The sequence below is a fragment of the Callithrix jacchus genome, chromosome 2 (assembly GCF_049354715.1).
Source record: "Callithrix jacchus isolate 240 chromosome 2, calJac240_pri, whole genome shotgun sequence".
NCBI lineage: Eukaryota > Metazoa > Chordata > Mammalia > Primates > Cebidae > Callithrix > Callithrix jacchus.
In genome coordinates this window covers 152,707,035-152,723,403 of record NC_133503.1, presented here as the reverse complement: position 1 = coordinate 152,723,403, position 16,369 = coordinate 152,707,035, and the positions used below count along the sequence as shown (strand labels likewise).

Here is a 16,369-nt window from a genome sequence, read left to right as displayed (position 1 = left end):
CATTAAACTACAAACCCCATAATGCATGTACAAATACCATGAAGTTTCTACGTTACGAAGTCCTTGTGGCTTAGGGGAGAGTCAAAATCCAAATATTTTTTATTTTTCAGACTTTCTCTCTTTGAGATGACCTCCCCACACCTTCCCTCTAAACAAATGTGACTTTCCTTTCTCCTGAAATGCCAACTTCCCAGGTTTAAAAGGGAGGCTACGGTTGGTTATAAGGCGAAAAGGTGTCACAATTAGAGAAACAACTGTGAACATCATTGATTATTTTAGAGACTCGAATGGGCTATGTGGTGGTCTGAGACTCTGGCCGTCGAAATAATTCGCCTACGCGGAGATGCAGTAGAAAGAAAAATAGCACAATTATATTTAGCAGCCATTTCTATCCTCAAGAGAGTCTGGGTTTGGTTCCCAGCAGGTCGGCTTTCCTCCGCTGCAGGCCTCTCGTGTGCACCTCTCAGGCCAGACACAGTCCGCGTTCGCCTGCCGCGGTGGAGCTTCCCCTCAGCTCGCCCGATCGCTCCGGCGCCGACCTGGCCGACGTTCCGCCGGCACACGGCTGGGCATAGGCGCGGTGTGAGCGCAGATTCACCCAGGCCCGAGCGCGGTACCCGGCGAGAGGCGCTCGCCGCAGCGTCTTCCGCAGCTCAAAGCTCGGAGGAGCTGCAGCGCGGCTTCGGGAGCTTAGACCCGGGGGAAGATACTGCGGCGCGCGCCACCCGAGCCCGCGCGGCGGCCTCCCGGCGCAGCGCCCCCCTCTCGCCCTTCCCGCGGCCCCACCAGCCCCGGCTCTGAGGCAGTCCGGGCGGGGGGAAGTGCGGGAGGAGGGGGCTCCTCAGGGAGCGGCGGGGAATTCCCCCTTCCACCGAACGTTCCCGATTGTTCACAGTCCTCACGTCAGCAGCAGGGGGTAATCCCCGACTCCAGCTGCTCCTGACGTCACCGCGCGGAGCCACCACCCCCCGCGCGCAGCTGCTCCGGGGCCTCCTCGAAGCCCCGCCTCCAGGCATAGCCACGCCTTCTCCCCCCCCCCCCCCAGGCGCCCGACGTAGAGGGCGGAGCTTCTTTGATCGCGGCGTGAGCGGTTACTTGGGCCAGAAGGTTCTGTGGTGGAGGCGCTCTTCCTGCTGTCCCGCCCAGTAGGTTCGTTCGCAGCGCTTCTTCCACACCCTTTCTCCCTCCTTCTCCTCGCCCCGCCTTCCCCCGGTCCCCTCAACCCCTCTAGTTCCTTCCCCGCCTCGCCACCTTCCACAATCTCGCGAGACTTGGCGCAGAACATTGCGGATCGGGTCGGCGCCATTTTGGGACTGAGACTGGTTGTGGGGGAGGGAAAAGCGGCAAAAGGGGATTATTCAAAGTACCGAAAACCTTCTCCCGGGATCGAGCGCGGCGGCACCCCCAGGCCAGGGGCACCTCTGGTGCGGCAGAAGGTAACAGCGTCCTCTAGGCTCCACGCCCGAGTCCGGGGTAGGAGGGGGGTGCCTGTGTCCGTGTTGGGGTTTGAGGGGTCGGGAGCGGCGTTGGCGGCGCGAGGTATGAGGCTGCCCACGGACGGAGGGGCGGCGGGGAGCAGGGAGTGAGAGGAGAGGGAGGCGCAGATAGGCCCCTGTAGCTATTGACTCGGCCCGGGTGGAGTGGGGAGGTGGCGGTTGTGAGGAGGGGGTGGGTGGCTTAGCTCCGGCGGCTGGCTGGGGGGGGTGTTTGGCGTTTGGCGGAGGCTGGGAGCGGGTCCGACGCCCTCGGTGTTCGGCCTTCTTTCCCCCAGCCTCTCGCACACGCTCGCCTGCGTTTGCACCACTACCCCTCTCAGGGCTGAGGGAGTCGAGGCCGAGTTGTGGCCTTCCGCGGTTTCTTCAGCGGCGCCTCAGCTTTCCCCGCCTCTCCCAGGTCCGTGGCACTTGCCTTGGACTGGGGAGAAGGCTACTTTGTTTCTCCAAGTCCTGTGGGGTCTGAGGGGGACCTGGGCTTTTTTGGGAAAGAACCATTCTTTCTGTGGTTTATGAAAAGGGCCCGGTACCTTCCACCCCCACAGTTCGGGGAGAGAAATCTGTTTTCTCTATTCGAGGAAGTGGGAACCTACACCTTTTAGCCCCCTGCTCCCTCAGAGGTGGGGAAGTCTCCTCAGGAGCATTTAAGAAGCGGGTTTGCCCTACTTCTCGTTCACCTTACTGGCCTTACTGGGGGAAATATGCCTCCTCTTAGAGACGTTCTGATTTGGAGGGAGCGTCTCTATACTTCTCATTCTCTGAGTTACGTTTACTAATGCTCCGTGGCAGCACACCTGTCTATTCGTTTTCCCTTGGTACATCGAATAGGGTTGGAGAAGGTCTTTTGGAAGATTGTGTGCCAGTTTCATAGTTTTAATATTTATTCGAGAAGTGTAAGAAGGTTTGCTTATGTAATCCCACAATATTGGGTCTACACCCCTTCCCAGGTGAAATCAGCCTTTGCCCTCCGGAATACCGTCACCTACCGTTTTTCCCTCCCTCTACTCCGATGTCTTGTTCATTCAGTAGACTTTTATCGGGTGCTTGCTTGGGCAAAGCGCTTTTCTCTCCTGCAGGGTTGTACAGAAGTGATTTTCTTTCCAGAGGTTGACTTTTTAAGGTGGGTATTGATTTTTTTGTAGCTCAAAATCAAAACTCAATATATAATTTTTTTTATGACTTTTACAGGTGATTGAATTACTCAGATATGAAGATCATCTTCTAGGTTTTGTGTAAAAGGCCCCGGATATTTTAAGTGGCCATTTTGGATTTACAATGTTTTTGGATAATTTTGCCCCAGAAGTTTATTAAAATTGGCAAGAATCGTCTATGAAGTGAATTGATAGTAGTGAACAATTCAGCAAGCCACTTAGAGACCCGGGCAGCATTTCTTCAGTATTTTGGTTCAAACGGATTATATAACTGGTTACAGTATTTCAGCTGGTGGTAATTTTTTGCCTCCCCCTCCCCCACTCCGTTGTTGGGGTTCTTCAGCCGAAACTGTGAGAGACGTTGATTTGTGTACTGAGTAGTTGCAGCAGTTTCAAATGCCTGAGTGTTACTGAAGTTTCATGGCAGTTTATTTTTACCTTTATTGAAAATTTTAGGATTTTTTGACTTCAGCTCTGTCATGTCACAATGGGACACTTTTTCTAAATGAAGACATTGAAAGAATCCACAGTTTTTTTCCTTTTATCTTTTACTTACGTGGAAATTTAAGATGCTGCAGTTTCCCAACAGCATGGTAGTATTGAGATAGCTATGTGTGTCTCTGTAAATGCTGATGTTTAGGAATGCTCTTCAGATGTGAAATTTTCTTTTTGTTTCTGCTTTTTGGCTCATAAATTGGATATTTCATCTAGAGTGGACAAGTACAACAGTGGCAAGTACATGGAATAATACAAAGACTGTTCTTAAATCTAAAGAACTTGGCTAATTCGGGAAATAGCCATATGAAAACTTTAAAACAGAAGTATGGGTAGCTGACTTGAAGTAACTCTATGTCAAATAGTCGTAGGTTAAATATCTTCAAAGAACTTCGATATTATTTCAGAGGATACAAAATAAAAATACAAACTGGAAAACAAAGATTACAGAGAAAAAACCAACACCTTCCTGTGCAGTCCTGTTGGAATTTGTAAGTACTATTATGGCAAATCAAATGTTCATTTGTAAACTGTAATGAGAGTCGAGTATATCCTATGTTTTTCTTGGAAGCCTTTCAGTTTCTTGCAAGGAGTATTGCTTGGTTTCAGTTTCCTGGAGAGTCTGAAAACAGCTATTAACCATTGTCTGAGTAAACTGAAATTCAGAAAAAACTTTTAAGGCTTAGGAATATTTCAGATTGAAACAGTCCTAAGCTACAAGTTTTTGTGCTTTTTGAGTAAAAAGCTAAATTCATATGGCCAGTATTCGCCTTAGACTTTGATAGATTCATTCATAGTGGTAGAAAGGTAGAAAAAATCCAACAAATAATTCACCACGTGTCTTTCTAGCTAATTTGCATTCTAAATATATGTGTCTTGATAGCCAGTTTACTTTTCAAATGTGAGTTTAGCCTGCATTCCAAATGCAGTGTAGTGTTGCATTTGGAGTCACATAGTTGGTTATATTACAGGTAGTGGCTTTTAATGTATTTCATGAACCAGCTTGTTTTCAGGCATAACTGTTCCTAACATACTAATCCATTACAGAAATTAAGCTTTTGAAACAGTTGGTTTTGTATTTCAAATTATTCCTTAAGACATTACTTTCAAAAAAAGCGGGTATTACCAGGACCAGAAGCTGAGAGGAACTGAGCAACTAAATTAAGAACCTTTAAAATAACTTAAAAAAATATGAGTATACATTATTTTTTTTTCACTCAAGTGGTAATGGTGGCCTAAGTTTATAAACAAAGCTTTTTTAAAAAAAAGTTGTGAATATTAATTGCTATAATAGAAATTGTTTTGACAGGTGGGAGAGTTAATCTTTAGTGTTTGTATTTTTCAGGATTAAATGGTGTTTTCAGTTACCATTAATTACGACATTTAATTTTTCAGTGAATCACAGGCATTCAGGAGTATTTTTGAAGAGATACACTAAAATTTAATTTTTTTTCTCTAATGACAAAATTTAATTTTTAGGCAGTTAATACTAGTGAACACATCGGTATAACTAAAATTAGAGTGTATTTCAATTAGTTATTTTTCTGAGATGAAAGATTGTAATTATTTTGGGGGGGGCGATGGAGTTTTATTCTTGTTGCCCAGGCTGGAGTACAATGGCACGATCTCTACTCATTGCAACCTCTGCCTCCTGGGTTCAAGGGATTTTCCTGCATCAGCCTCACCAGTAGCTGGGATTACAGGCATTGCGCCACCACATCCGGCTAATTCTGTGTTTTTGGCAGGGTTTCTTCGTGTTAGTCAGATTGGTCTCAAACTCCTGACCTCAGGTGATCCCCATGCTTTGGCCTCCTAAAATTATGGGATTACAGGTGTGAGCCACTGGGTCTGGCCAAGATTATAATTTTTGAACCTTTGCCAAGGTGGCCTAACATAGTAACTTGTCAGTTGCTTATTTTGAATTTTTTTTTTTTGCTTTAACTGTTGAAATTCTGCTAGCAATAGAGCCAAAGAGGTGTTAGTGTAAAATAGAGCATTTTTCTTCTCTGAAATTGATATTAGAGAGTTCAGTAATTCCCTTGGTCATAATAGACTAGGTATGATGTGTTTTCTCTGTCAGACCTGTGTGTAGTAATTCTAAATGTCTACCTTGATTTATAAAATTTGTGAGAAGATTCTACTCCCCTTCATTTGGGAGAGCCTGTATGTTGTGCATTCCTCAATTCAATGACCTTTCAAGTTACTTGTCTAAGACTGCATCTTAAATATGATTAAGAAGTTGAACTGGAGTCCAATGATCATTATTCCTAGAAAACCATATAGCATTTATTATTTGTGATTGTTCTCTTTTTTTTTTTTTTTGGAGATAGAGTCTTGACTCTGTTGCACCCAGGCTACTGCGCAGTGACGCAATCTCTGCTCACTGCAGCCTCCGCCTGTGTTCAAGTGATTCTCCTGCCTCAGCCTCCCAAGTAGCTGGGATTACAGGTGCCTGTCACCACACCCGGCTACTTTTTTGTGTTTTTAGTACAGCCAGCATTTCACCATGTTGATCAGGCTGGTCTCGAACTCCTGACCTCAGGTGATTTGCCTGCCTCGGCCTCCCAAAGTGCTGGGATTACAGGCATGAACCACTACGTCCGGCCTTCTTTTCTTCTAAATTGCCATTACTGAAATAGTTACCTTAAACAGTAGTGTCAGGATAAAGATTACTCCAGACATAGTTGTTTTTTGAGATGGAGTTTCCCTCTTGTTGCCCAGGCTAGAGTACAATGGTGGGATCTCAGATCACTGCAACCTCTGTCTCCCAGGTTCAAGCAATTTTCCTGCTTCATCCTCCCGATTAGCTGGGATTACAGGCATGTGCTGCCATGCCTGGCTAATTTTTCAGTTTTTTTTTTTTAGTAGAGACAGGGTTTCTCCATGTTGGTCAGTCTGGTCTCAAACTCCTGACTCCAGTGATCTGCCCACCTTTGCCTCTTAAAGTGCTGCGATTACAGGCGTGAACTGCCATGCCCAGCTGAGATCAGAGTTTTTAACAATTAAATTTAATCCATAAATAGTCCATAACATTTGTGAACAGTTCTTCAAGGACAGATTTATTTGAACATTTTGACAGATTATTTTCAGTATTTTATTTGCTGGAGATTGAAATAAATAGTTCCACCTGTTAGTAACTGGAGCTATTGCTGGACTGCTGCTTTTCCCCAAAAGTCACATCACATTTTCTTTTATCTTCCCTACTCTTTATATTTTCCTTTTTTCTCCTTTTCTAAATGGTAGATCTAAAAATAATAGTGGCCAACATTTATTAGATGATGATGGTCTCATACGTTTTGCTGTGTAATTTATGTGGCATATTTTACTTAATTCTTAATCCCATGAGGAAAGTACTATTATAGTCACTGTGGTATAGATGAGAAAATGAGCATTTAGGGAGGTGGAGACTGAAAGAAAGTTAACTTTGTTAGAATGGTCATCTTGGACCGGGCGTGGTGGCTCAAGCCTTTAATCCCAGCTCTTTGGGAGGCCGAGGCGGGTGGATCATGAAGTCAAGAGATCGACCATCTTGGTCAACATGGTGAAACCGCATCTCTACTAAAAATACAAAAAATTAGCTGGGCATGGTGGTGCATGCCTGTAATCCCAGCTACTCAGGAGGCTGAGGCAGGAGAATTGCCTGAACCCAGGAGGCGGAGGTTGCGGTGAGCCGAGATCGAGCCATTGCACTCCAGCCTGGGTAACGAGCGAAACTCCGTCTCAGAAAAAAAAAAAAAAAGAATTGTCATCTTGACCAAATAAATGTTCAAGCAGTCTGACTCCAGAGCACATTACCCAGCACTGTGCTATACTTACACTGCTTTCTTTAGGATTTTACTTTATTAATTCTTTGATTTGAACATGTTTGATATTTTTGTTTTTTTTTTTTATGTACTGCTTTTCTCTAGTTGATGTTGATTACAGACTACTAATGGAGTTTGGAAATAGTTTAAGAGATACTGCTGTTTTGCTATTTGCTAGTAACTTTGGGTGATATCTTTGGTTAGCTAAAATTAAATGTGGATGTGTGTGTGTGTGTTTATGTTTGAGACAGGGTCTGGCTCTCTTACCCAGATTGGAGTGTAATGGCGTGATTGTAGCTCAGGTAGTCTTGAACTCCTGGGATCAAGGATTCCTCCTGCCTTGACCTCCGAGAGTGCTGGGATTACAGGTGTGAGCCACAGTGCCTGGCCTTGCTGTATTTTTCTTTCACCCATAGCCTCTTTCCACAGGCATGGAGTATATGTATAGCTTTGTTTTACTGTGTCTCTGTTTTTTGTCTTTTTTTTTTTTTGAGACAGTTTTACACTTGTTGCCCAGGCTGGAGTGTAATGTCTTGATCATGGCTCACTGCAACCTCTGCTTCACCAGTTCAAGTGATTCTCCTGCCTCAGCCTCCTAAGTAGCTGGGATGACTGGCATGTGCCACCAGCCCCAGCTAATAATTGTATTTTTAGTAGAGATGGGGTTTCACCATGTTGGTCAGGCTGGTCTCGAACTTCTGACCTTAGGTATCTGCCTACCTCGGCCTCCCAAAGTGCTGAGATTACGGGTGTGAGCCACTGCACCTGGCCCCTTACGTCTGTTTTTGAATTGAAATAGTTAACATGAATTTTTTTGCTTGGAGCTGCTGATATGTTAAAATTGATGGAGAGGATTAATAGAGAAAGAACAGGAAGACTGAGCAGAAAGAAAAAATTCAGGCGAGCTGCAAGAAAGGGATAATTGAGGAGGACTTCTAATCTGAAAGTAAAATAAGCAAGTGAGGAAAGATTCTAAAACCAGGCCAGATTATTTAACTTTTTTTTTTTTTTTAAGACAGAGTCTCGCTGTCATCCAGGCTGGAGTGTGGTGGCATTGTCTCGGCTCACTACAACCTCTGTGTCCCAGGTTCAAGCCATTCTTGTGCCTTAGCCTCCCAAGCAACTGGGATTATAGGTACTCACCACCACACCCAGCTAATTTTTTGTAGAGACGGAGTTTCGCCATTTTGACCAGGCTGATCTTGAACTCCTGACCTAAGGTGATCACCTGCCTCAGCCTCACAAAGTGCTGGAATTATAGGTGTGAGCCATTGTGCCTGGTCAGATTATTTAACTTCGTTTAACCAAACCATCTTTTCTGTTTCTTTTTTGATAAAAATGTTAATCAAATGCTTAGGCATTTTAGATCTATCAGTGTTGAGTGTTGAGGTAATGGTTTAGAACCAGGTAAGGCAGTGATGTAGAAAAAGGGTAACGGCTTAGAGTTTGAAAGGGGACTTGGTTTAGGATATGGAATATCTAGAAAAAGGCCTGTGTGACTGTATATTCACTTAACCTCTTTTGGCCTTGATTTCTTCATTAAACTGATGGAAATGTATATGGAGGATTTTTGAAAATTGTGAAGTGTAATACAGAGGTAAAGATTTTTTTTGTTTTGTTTTTTGTTCTGAGACAATGTCTCACTGTCGCTCTGGCTGGAGTGCAGTGGCTCACTGCAACCTTCGCCTCCTGGGTTCAAGTGATCATCCTGCCTCAGCCTCCCGAGTAGCTGGGATTACAGGTGCCCACCACCACACCCAACTAATTTTTGTATTTTTTAGTATAGACAGAGTTTCTCCATGTTGGTCAGGCTGGTCTTGAACTCCTGACCTCAGGTGATCCACCCACCTTGGCCTCCCAAAGTGCTGGAATTACAGGTGTGAGCCACCATGCCCGGCCAGATGTAAAGTTTTAATCGTGTATTAAGATTCTGTTTAGTACATTTTACATGTCAGACCAATACTTAGCATACTCTCTCAAATGAGTTCTTCCCTTTTGAGATGGAGTCTTGCTAACTGTTGCCCAGGCTGGAGTACAGTGGCCAGTCTTGACTCACTGCTGCCTGCCTCCAGGGTTCAAGCGATCCTCCTACCTCAGCCTTCCTAGTAGTTGGGACTGTAGGCATACACCATCATGCCCAGCTATTTTTTTGTGTTTTTGGTAGAGAGAGGGTTTCATCATATTGCCCAGGCTGGTCTTGAACTCCTGAGGTCAAGCAATCTGTCTGCCTCAGCCTACTAAGGTGCTTGAATTACAGGTGTGAACCACTGTGTCAGGCTTGATTTCTTCCTTCTGTATCATTTCTGCTGTTGGTATTACCGGCATCCCATTTATGCTAACCTGAAGATTGCATTGTTGACTTCTTCTCTTTTATGTTTATGAATACATCTATGCCTTGCCATTTCTAGTTTAATTTATTATACTAGCTTGGCCCTTGACTCAGGAAGCAAGCTATTAACTCACCTGTGTTTGCCCTCAGTCCCATTCTCCCCTTTCCAAAGTCTCTTCCATGGCCAGAGAAACCTGCCTACAATGTAGATCTTGGTTGTGTTACTTAACAGCCCATAGGCTCACATATTTGGGGTATTTAGAGCAGGTTGAAAAGAGGTGTATTCCCTGCCCCTCACCCTCTTTTTAAAATGTTCTCTAGGATGTTTTAAACCCCTGCCTTAGGTGAGTCTTGTGCCTCAGGCTCCCAAAGTGTTGGGATAATAGGCATGAGCCTCTATGACCTGTCGCCCTCCTTTTTAAAATTAATGTTTTGTATGTTAGAGGTTTTTTTTAATTTTTTATTTCTGAGACAGAGTCTTGCTCTGTCGCCCCGGCTGGAGTGCAGTGGCATGATCTCAGCTCACTTCAACCTCTGCCTCCCGGGTTCAAGCAATTCTCCTGTTTCAGTCTCCTGAGTAGCTGAGACTACAGGTGCCTTCCACCATGCCTGGCTAATTTTTGTATTTTTAGTAGAGGCAGGGTTTCACCACATTGGCCAGTCTGGTCTTGAACTCCTGACCTCAGGTGATTTACTTACTTTGGCCTCCCAATGTGTTGACATCATGTGCGTGACCCACCTCGCCCAGCTGGTTCTTTTTTCTTTCTCCTCAGCCTCTTTTTTTTTTTTTTTTTTTGAGACGAAGTTTCGCTCTTGTTACCCAGGCTGGAGTGCAATGGTTCCATCTTGGCTCACTGCAACCTCTGCCTCCTGGGTTCAGGCAATTCTCCTGCCTCAGCCTCCTGAGTAGCTGGGACTACAGGCACACGCCACCATGCCCAGCTAATTTTTTGTATTTTTAGTAGAGACGGGGTTTCACCATGTTGATCAGTATGGTCTCGATCTCTTGACCTCATGATCCACCCGCCTCGGCCTCCCAAAGTGCTGGGATTACAGGCTTGAGCCACCGCGCCCGGCCACTCCTCACCCTCTTAAGTAGCTGGAACTATAGGTGTGCGCCACCACGCCGGGCTAATTTTTGTATTTTTAGTAGAGATGGGGTTTTCCCCATGTTGGCTAGGCTGGCATTGAACTCCTGAGCTCAGGTGATTCACCTGCCTCGGCCTCCCAAAGTTCTGGGATTACAGGAATGAGCCATGTTCCCGGCTTGTCACAGGTTCTTAACAGAAATTCTATTTCGTTTTATGGAATGGGAGACAGTGGTTTCCATTCATTCATTCATTCATTCATTTTATTTATTTAATTATTATTATTATTATTTTTTGAGATGGAGTCTTACTCTGTTGCCCAGTCTGGAGTTCAGTGGCATGATCTTGGCTCACTGCAATCTCTACCTCCCAGGCGTAAGCGATTCTTGTGCCTCAGCCTCCCAAGTAGCTGGGATTGCAGGTGTGCACCACCATGCCTGGCCAATTTTGTGTTTTTAGTAGAGACGGGATTTTACTATGTTGGCCAGGCTGGTCTTGAACTCCTGACCTCAGGTGATACACCCGCCTCAGCCTCCCAAAGTGCTGGAATTACAGGTGTGAGTCATCACGCCCGACCGAGACAGTGGTTTCTGAGAGTTCTTTGAAATTGGTAATTTTGTGGGCATTTCAATGCATTTTTCTGGAAAGTAGGTCCATTATCTTCAACAGAAATGTTGAAAAACAAAATGTTAATAGTTACTGATAAACTGTTTTATGGTTATGAATGTTTTTCAGTTTTACCTGCTGCTTGCTTTGCTTTTCCCATTTTATCAGCTCCCCACCAATCAGAATAGTTAACAGACTTCTTGCTGTATAACTCTGCAAATAATTGCTAGTTTTTGCATCTTTCTTTTTTTGAGACACAGTCTTGTTGCCCATGCTGGAGTGCAGTGGCACGATCTCAGCTCACTGCAGCCTCTGCCTCTTGGGTTCAGGCGATTCAACTGCCTCAGCTTCGGTGGGCTTACAGGCATGTGCCTCCACGCCTGGCTAATTTTCTATTTTTATTAGAGACTGGGTTTCACCATATTGGCCAGGCTGGTCTCAAACTCCTGACCTGGTGATCCGCCCACCTCCACCTTCCAAAGTGCTGGGATTACAGGCATGAGCCACTGCGCCCAGCCCTTTCTGCATCTTTCTATATACAGGATATGTCATTCAGTTTCTTGTTCTTCACTTTTTTTTTTTCACAGCCTGGTGGGTGCAGTGCTTTTGATCTTTTCATTTTCTTCCCTTTAATTATTTTATTAGTTTTTTGAGACGGAGTTTCCCTCATGATGTCAGCTCACTGCAACCTCTGCTTCCTGTGTTCAAGCGATTCTCCTGCCTCAGCCTCCTGAGTAGCTGAGATTACCAGCGCCTGTCATCATGCCCCCGGCTAAGTTTCATGTTTTTAGTAGAGATGGGGTTTCACTGTGTTGGCCAGGCTGGTCTCGATCTCCTGATATGAAGTGATCTGCCTGCCTCGGCCTCCCAGAGTACTGGGATTACAGGCATGAGCCTCTGTGCCGGCTTGTTCTCTTTAATTCTTATTTGTTTGTTTATTTTTGAGCCAGGATGTCACTCTGGCACCCAGGCTGGAGTGCAGTGGTGCAATCGTCCCACTGCAACCTCAACCTCCTAGGCCCTAGCAGTCCTCACTACAGGTACATGTCACCATGCCCAGCTAATTTTTTTTTTTAATGTTTTATAGAGACAGAGCTTTGCTGTGTTTACCAGGCTAGTCTTGAACTCCTAGGTTCCTGTGTTCCTCCTGTCTTGGCCTCCCAAACTGTTGGGATTACAGGCATGAGCTATTGTGCCCAGACCCCTATAATTCTTAATTCAATTTTCAAATTATATTTTAAAGACATATTTAAATTTTTTTCTACGCTTTTGGTGCAAAAATAAGTTTTTAAGACTCATATTTTTTTTGAAAGTGAGAACCTGGGCTTGGCTTGTGGCTCATACCTGTAATCCAGCACAAAAAACTTAAAAATTAGCCCAGTTCTTTGTTGCATTCCCAGCTACCTGGGAGACTGAGGTGGGATGGTCACTTGAGTTCAGGAATTTAAGGTGCTACTGTGCCCAGCCCCAATTTTTTTTCATATAAATGTCCAGTTGTGCAAGTTTCATTTGTTGAAAAGATTTCGTTTCTCACTGAATCAACTTGAAATTCCTATTTTGAAATGAATTATGTCTATTTCTGTACTCATTGAGAGACAAGTGTGTGTGTGTGTGTGTGTGTGTGTGTTTTATGCTAACTCCATGGAATACTAGTCCGTAAATAAAATAGTATTTGACATTTTCTTTTTGCTTTAACATAGAATGTCTTACGTTTTCTAAAATCTTATATAGGAAATTTGTAGTAATAGGGAAATTGTTTTTGTGGGTGTGTGAAGTAAGACTGTTGCAAAATAATGTCATCTTGAATTCATATATCAATCTTTTGAGTGGCTTGAAATGTTAGATATCTAATTCATACTTGCAGGTACTTAGAAAATGACAACATTTCTATATTGGAAATGAGAAAGGATGTAAAAGTATCAACTTATTTACTGTAATATATTATCTCAACAGCGGGATTTGGGACTCTTCTCTCTTGAGTGCTAATTATGTGCTAGAGATTTCCTTTGCCTCAGCAAATGTTTTGAGTGTCTGTGGTATCATTGGTGCTGGGCATTTTCTAGTGAAGAAGGCAAAAATGTAAGATTCCTCTGTCTATGTAGTTTGCTGTGAAGTTCTGTGAATAGAGAATAAAGAGAGTCCTTGAATTTGAATTAATGATTTCATGCCATCTGTTACATAATATAATAGCAATGTGATATTGATTAACATAGTCTTTTGACTTAATTCTTACTCTTTAAAACAGTGCTTCAGAGAGTTGTTATTAAAGTGAAATAATGGATGCTAAATGTTTTGAAATTGTAAAATAATACAGATAGTGGCGTTGTGGCTGGTCACAGGTGATAGTGTTTGAAGACTAACTATATGATCAACCAGGAGGGAGAGATTATGAATTGGAGGATAGGTATATATAAATTGAAGGGACAGAATAAGCAGAAACATATACATTATATATATGTAACATATGTATAGATATAATGTATATGTATATATGTATATATGATTTAAAATTATTGAGGCTGGGCTCAGTGGCTCATGCCTGTAATCTCAGTAGGTGGGTGGATCACTTGAGGTCAGGAGTTTGAGACTAGCCTGGCCAATATAATGAAACCCCATCTCTACCAAAAAATCAAAAAAAAAAAAAAAAAAATCCAAATTATTTGTTCTACCTTCAAAATATCCCAAATATTTATTTCTATCTCACTGCTACTAGACTGTCCAATCCTTTTGTTTTCTGTTTTTTTTTTGGACGAAGTTTTGCTCTTGTTGCCCAGGCTGGAGTGCAATGGTGTGATCTTGGCTTACTGCAGCCTCTACCTCCTGGTTCAAGCGATTCTCCTGCTTCAGCCTTCCAAGTAGTTGGGATTACAGGCATGCACCACCACACGTGGCTAATTTTTTGAAGACAGTCTTGCTGGGCTGTATGTTCCCCAGGCTGGAGTGTAGTGATGCTATCTCGGTTCACTGCAACCTCTGCCTCCCAGTTCAAGTGATTTTCATGCCTCAGCCTCCTGAGTAACAGGTGCCTGCCACTGCACCCAGCTAATTTTTGTATTTTTGGTAGAGATGGGGTTTTGTCATCTTGCCCAGTTTGGTCTCGACCTCCTGACCTCAGGTGATCTGCCCACCTTGGCCTCCGAAAGTGCTGGGATTATAGGTGTGAGCCATCATGCCCAGACCAGCTAATTTTGGATTTTTAGTAGAGGCAGGGATTCACTGTGTTGGTCAGGGAGGTCTCGAACTCCTGGCCTCAGGTGATCCAGCCACCTTGGCCTTCCAAAGTGCTGGGATTAGAGGCATAAGCCACCATGCCTGGCCCAACTTTCTTTTTTCACTAGAACAACTGTGGTAGCCTTTAACTTTATTCCTGTACCATCGTGTACTCTAGTTTATTATCCACGGAGCAGAGTGATCCTTTAAAAATGATATTCAGGGGTTCGAGCCCAGCCTGACCAACATGGAGAAACCCTGTCTCTACTAAAAATACAAAATTAGCTGGGCGTGGTGGTGCATGCCTGTAATTCCAGCTACTCAGGAGGCTGAGGCGGGAGAATCACTAAGATTGCACTATTGCCCTCCAGCCTGGGCAACAAGAAACTCCGGTCTCAAAAAAAAATATTCAAGATTGTTTGATTTTTGTGATTAAAATGTTTTAATGTCTTTCTATTGGTTCTAAAAATAACATGCATACTCTATAGCCCGCCAGGATCTGCATTGTTTATTTGTTCCTTCTCTTTCTCTGGCACATTACTTACTGTCTTACTGGCCCATTGGTGTTTGGCTTTCTTTCTGTTGAACACACAAAGCATTTTTCTTTATATTTGTTCCTTCTTCCTCTGTTCATCCCTTGTTAGCTCAATTTTAGCTCAAACCTTAGCTTCTCTGAGATTTCTCTTATCGTTCTGTGTAAAGTGGGCAGCTCTATTCAATACTCTTTGATTTCTCTTACTATTCTATATCATCTTATTTCATTTAAAGCACAGTCTATAATTATCTTGTTTACTCTGCGCCTGTCTTGTCGCATAAGCTCATTGAGAACAGGGACCTTGTCTTATTTGTTTATTGTTGTGGTCTCAGTGCACTTATTTGCATAGTAAAAGAGAACTATTAACATCTTTAAATAATTTAGCCTTGCATTTTTTTAAGGGGGGTATTGGGTATATGTGGTTGTTTCTATTATAGAGCTATTTTTAACTGCTTGGGGACTAGGTGGAATTTGCTATTGAATTATAGGGGAGTTGATTTGTTGTCATTTAGAAGCTCTTTTATCGGCTGGGCGTGGTGGCTCATACTTGTAATCCCAGCACTTTGGGAGGCCTAGTGGGAGGCTGAGGCAGGTGGATCACCTGAGGTGAGGAGTTCGAGCCTACCTGGCCAACATGGGGAAACCCTGTCTCTACTAAAAATACAAAAGTTAGCTGAGTGTGGTGGCAAGTGACTGTAATCCCAACTACTGGGAGGCCGAGGTGGGAGAACCACTTGAACTCAGGAGATGGAGGTTGCAGTGAGCTGAGATCCTGCCACTGTTCTTCAGCCTAGGTGACAGAGCAAGACTCCATCTCAATTAAGAAAACAAAAAACTATTTTATGTACCTAGACTTAAATTATTTGTTATATGAGCTTTTTGTCTGCTGGATTCAAGACTGGCTTTGGATTTGCTATTAGCATTTTTTTTTTTTTTTTCTGAGACAAGGTCTTGCTCTGTCACCCAGGCTAGAGTGCGGTCTGTGATCATGGCTGACTGCAGTCTTGACCTCCTGGACTCAAGCAATCTTCCTACCTTAGCCTCCTGGGTAGCTGGGAGTACAGGTGCATACCACCATGCTTGGCTAATTTTTGTATTTTTTGGTAGAGATGGGGTTTTGCCATGTTGCCTAGACTGGTCTTGAACTCTTAGGTTCAAGTGATCTGCCTCCCTTGGCCTCCAAGTGCTCGGGTTACAGGTGTGAGCCACTGTGCCAGGCTGCTCTTTTTTTTTGGAGACAGAGTCTCACTTTGTTACTCAGGCTGGAGTGCCGTGGTGTGACCTTGGCTTACTACAACCTCTGAATCCTCAGTTCAAGTGATTGTTGTGGCTCAGCTTCCCAAGTAGCTGGAATTACAGGTGCTTGCTACCATGCCTAGCTAAGTTTTCTATTTTTAGTAGAGGTGGGGTTTTGCCATATTGGCTAGGCTGGTCTTGAACTTCCTGACCTCAAGTGATTTGCCTGCACCACCTGTCCAACGTGGTTGAATTACAGGTGTGAACCTCCTTGCCTGGCCTCTCTCTTAGCTTTTTGAAGGGACTGCCTGATAATGACTTGTTTGCTGTGACCCTTGCCTTTTAAAAATTCTCCTTAATTTTGAAGTGTGGAGTCAAAACGCTTGTAACTTAGGTAATTTTTCCTCTCAGTTTTGAAGAAAC

The 16,369-nt window shown here is 43.8% G+C and overlaps 1 protein-coding gene across 23 annotated transcripts in view; it reads left to right on the top strand.

Moving 5' to 3' along the window:
- Positions 1 to 1,054: 1,054 nt before the first annotated feature.
- Positions 1,055 to 16,369, top strand: part of GPBP1 (GC-rich promoter binding protein 1) — a 72,653-nt gene continuing 57,338 nt past the window's right edge. For 10 of the 23 annotated variants that reach the window (XM_078365918.1, XM_054252245.2, XM_002744943.7 and 7 more), the window contains exons 1-2: positions 1,310 to 1,436; positions 2,682 to 3,630. The gene's annotated coding sequence lies outside the window, so the exon portion shown is untranslated. Of the gene's footprint in view, positions 1,150 to 1,309; positions 1,474 to 2,681; positions 3,631 to 16,369 lie in introns of those variants that run through there. The other 13 variants (XM_078365919.1, XM_035291542.3, XM_003732341.6 and 10 more) reach the window with 4 other exon arrangements.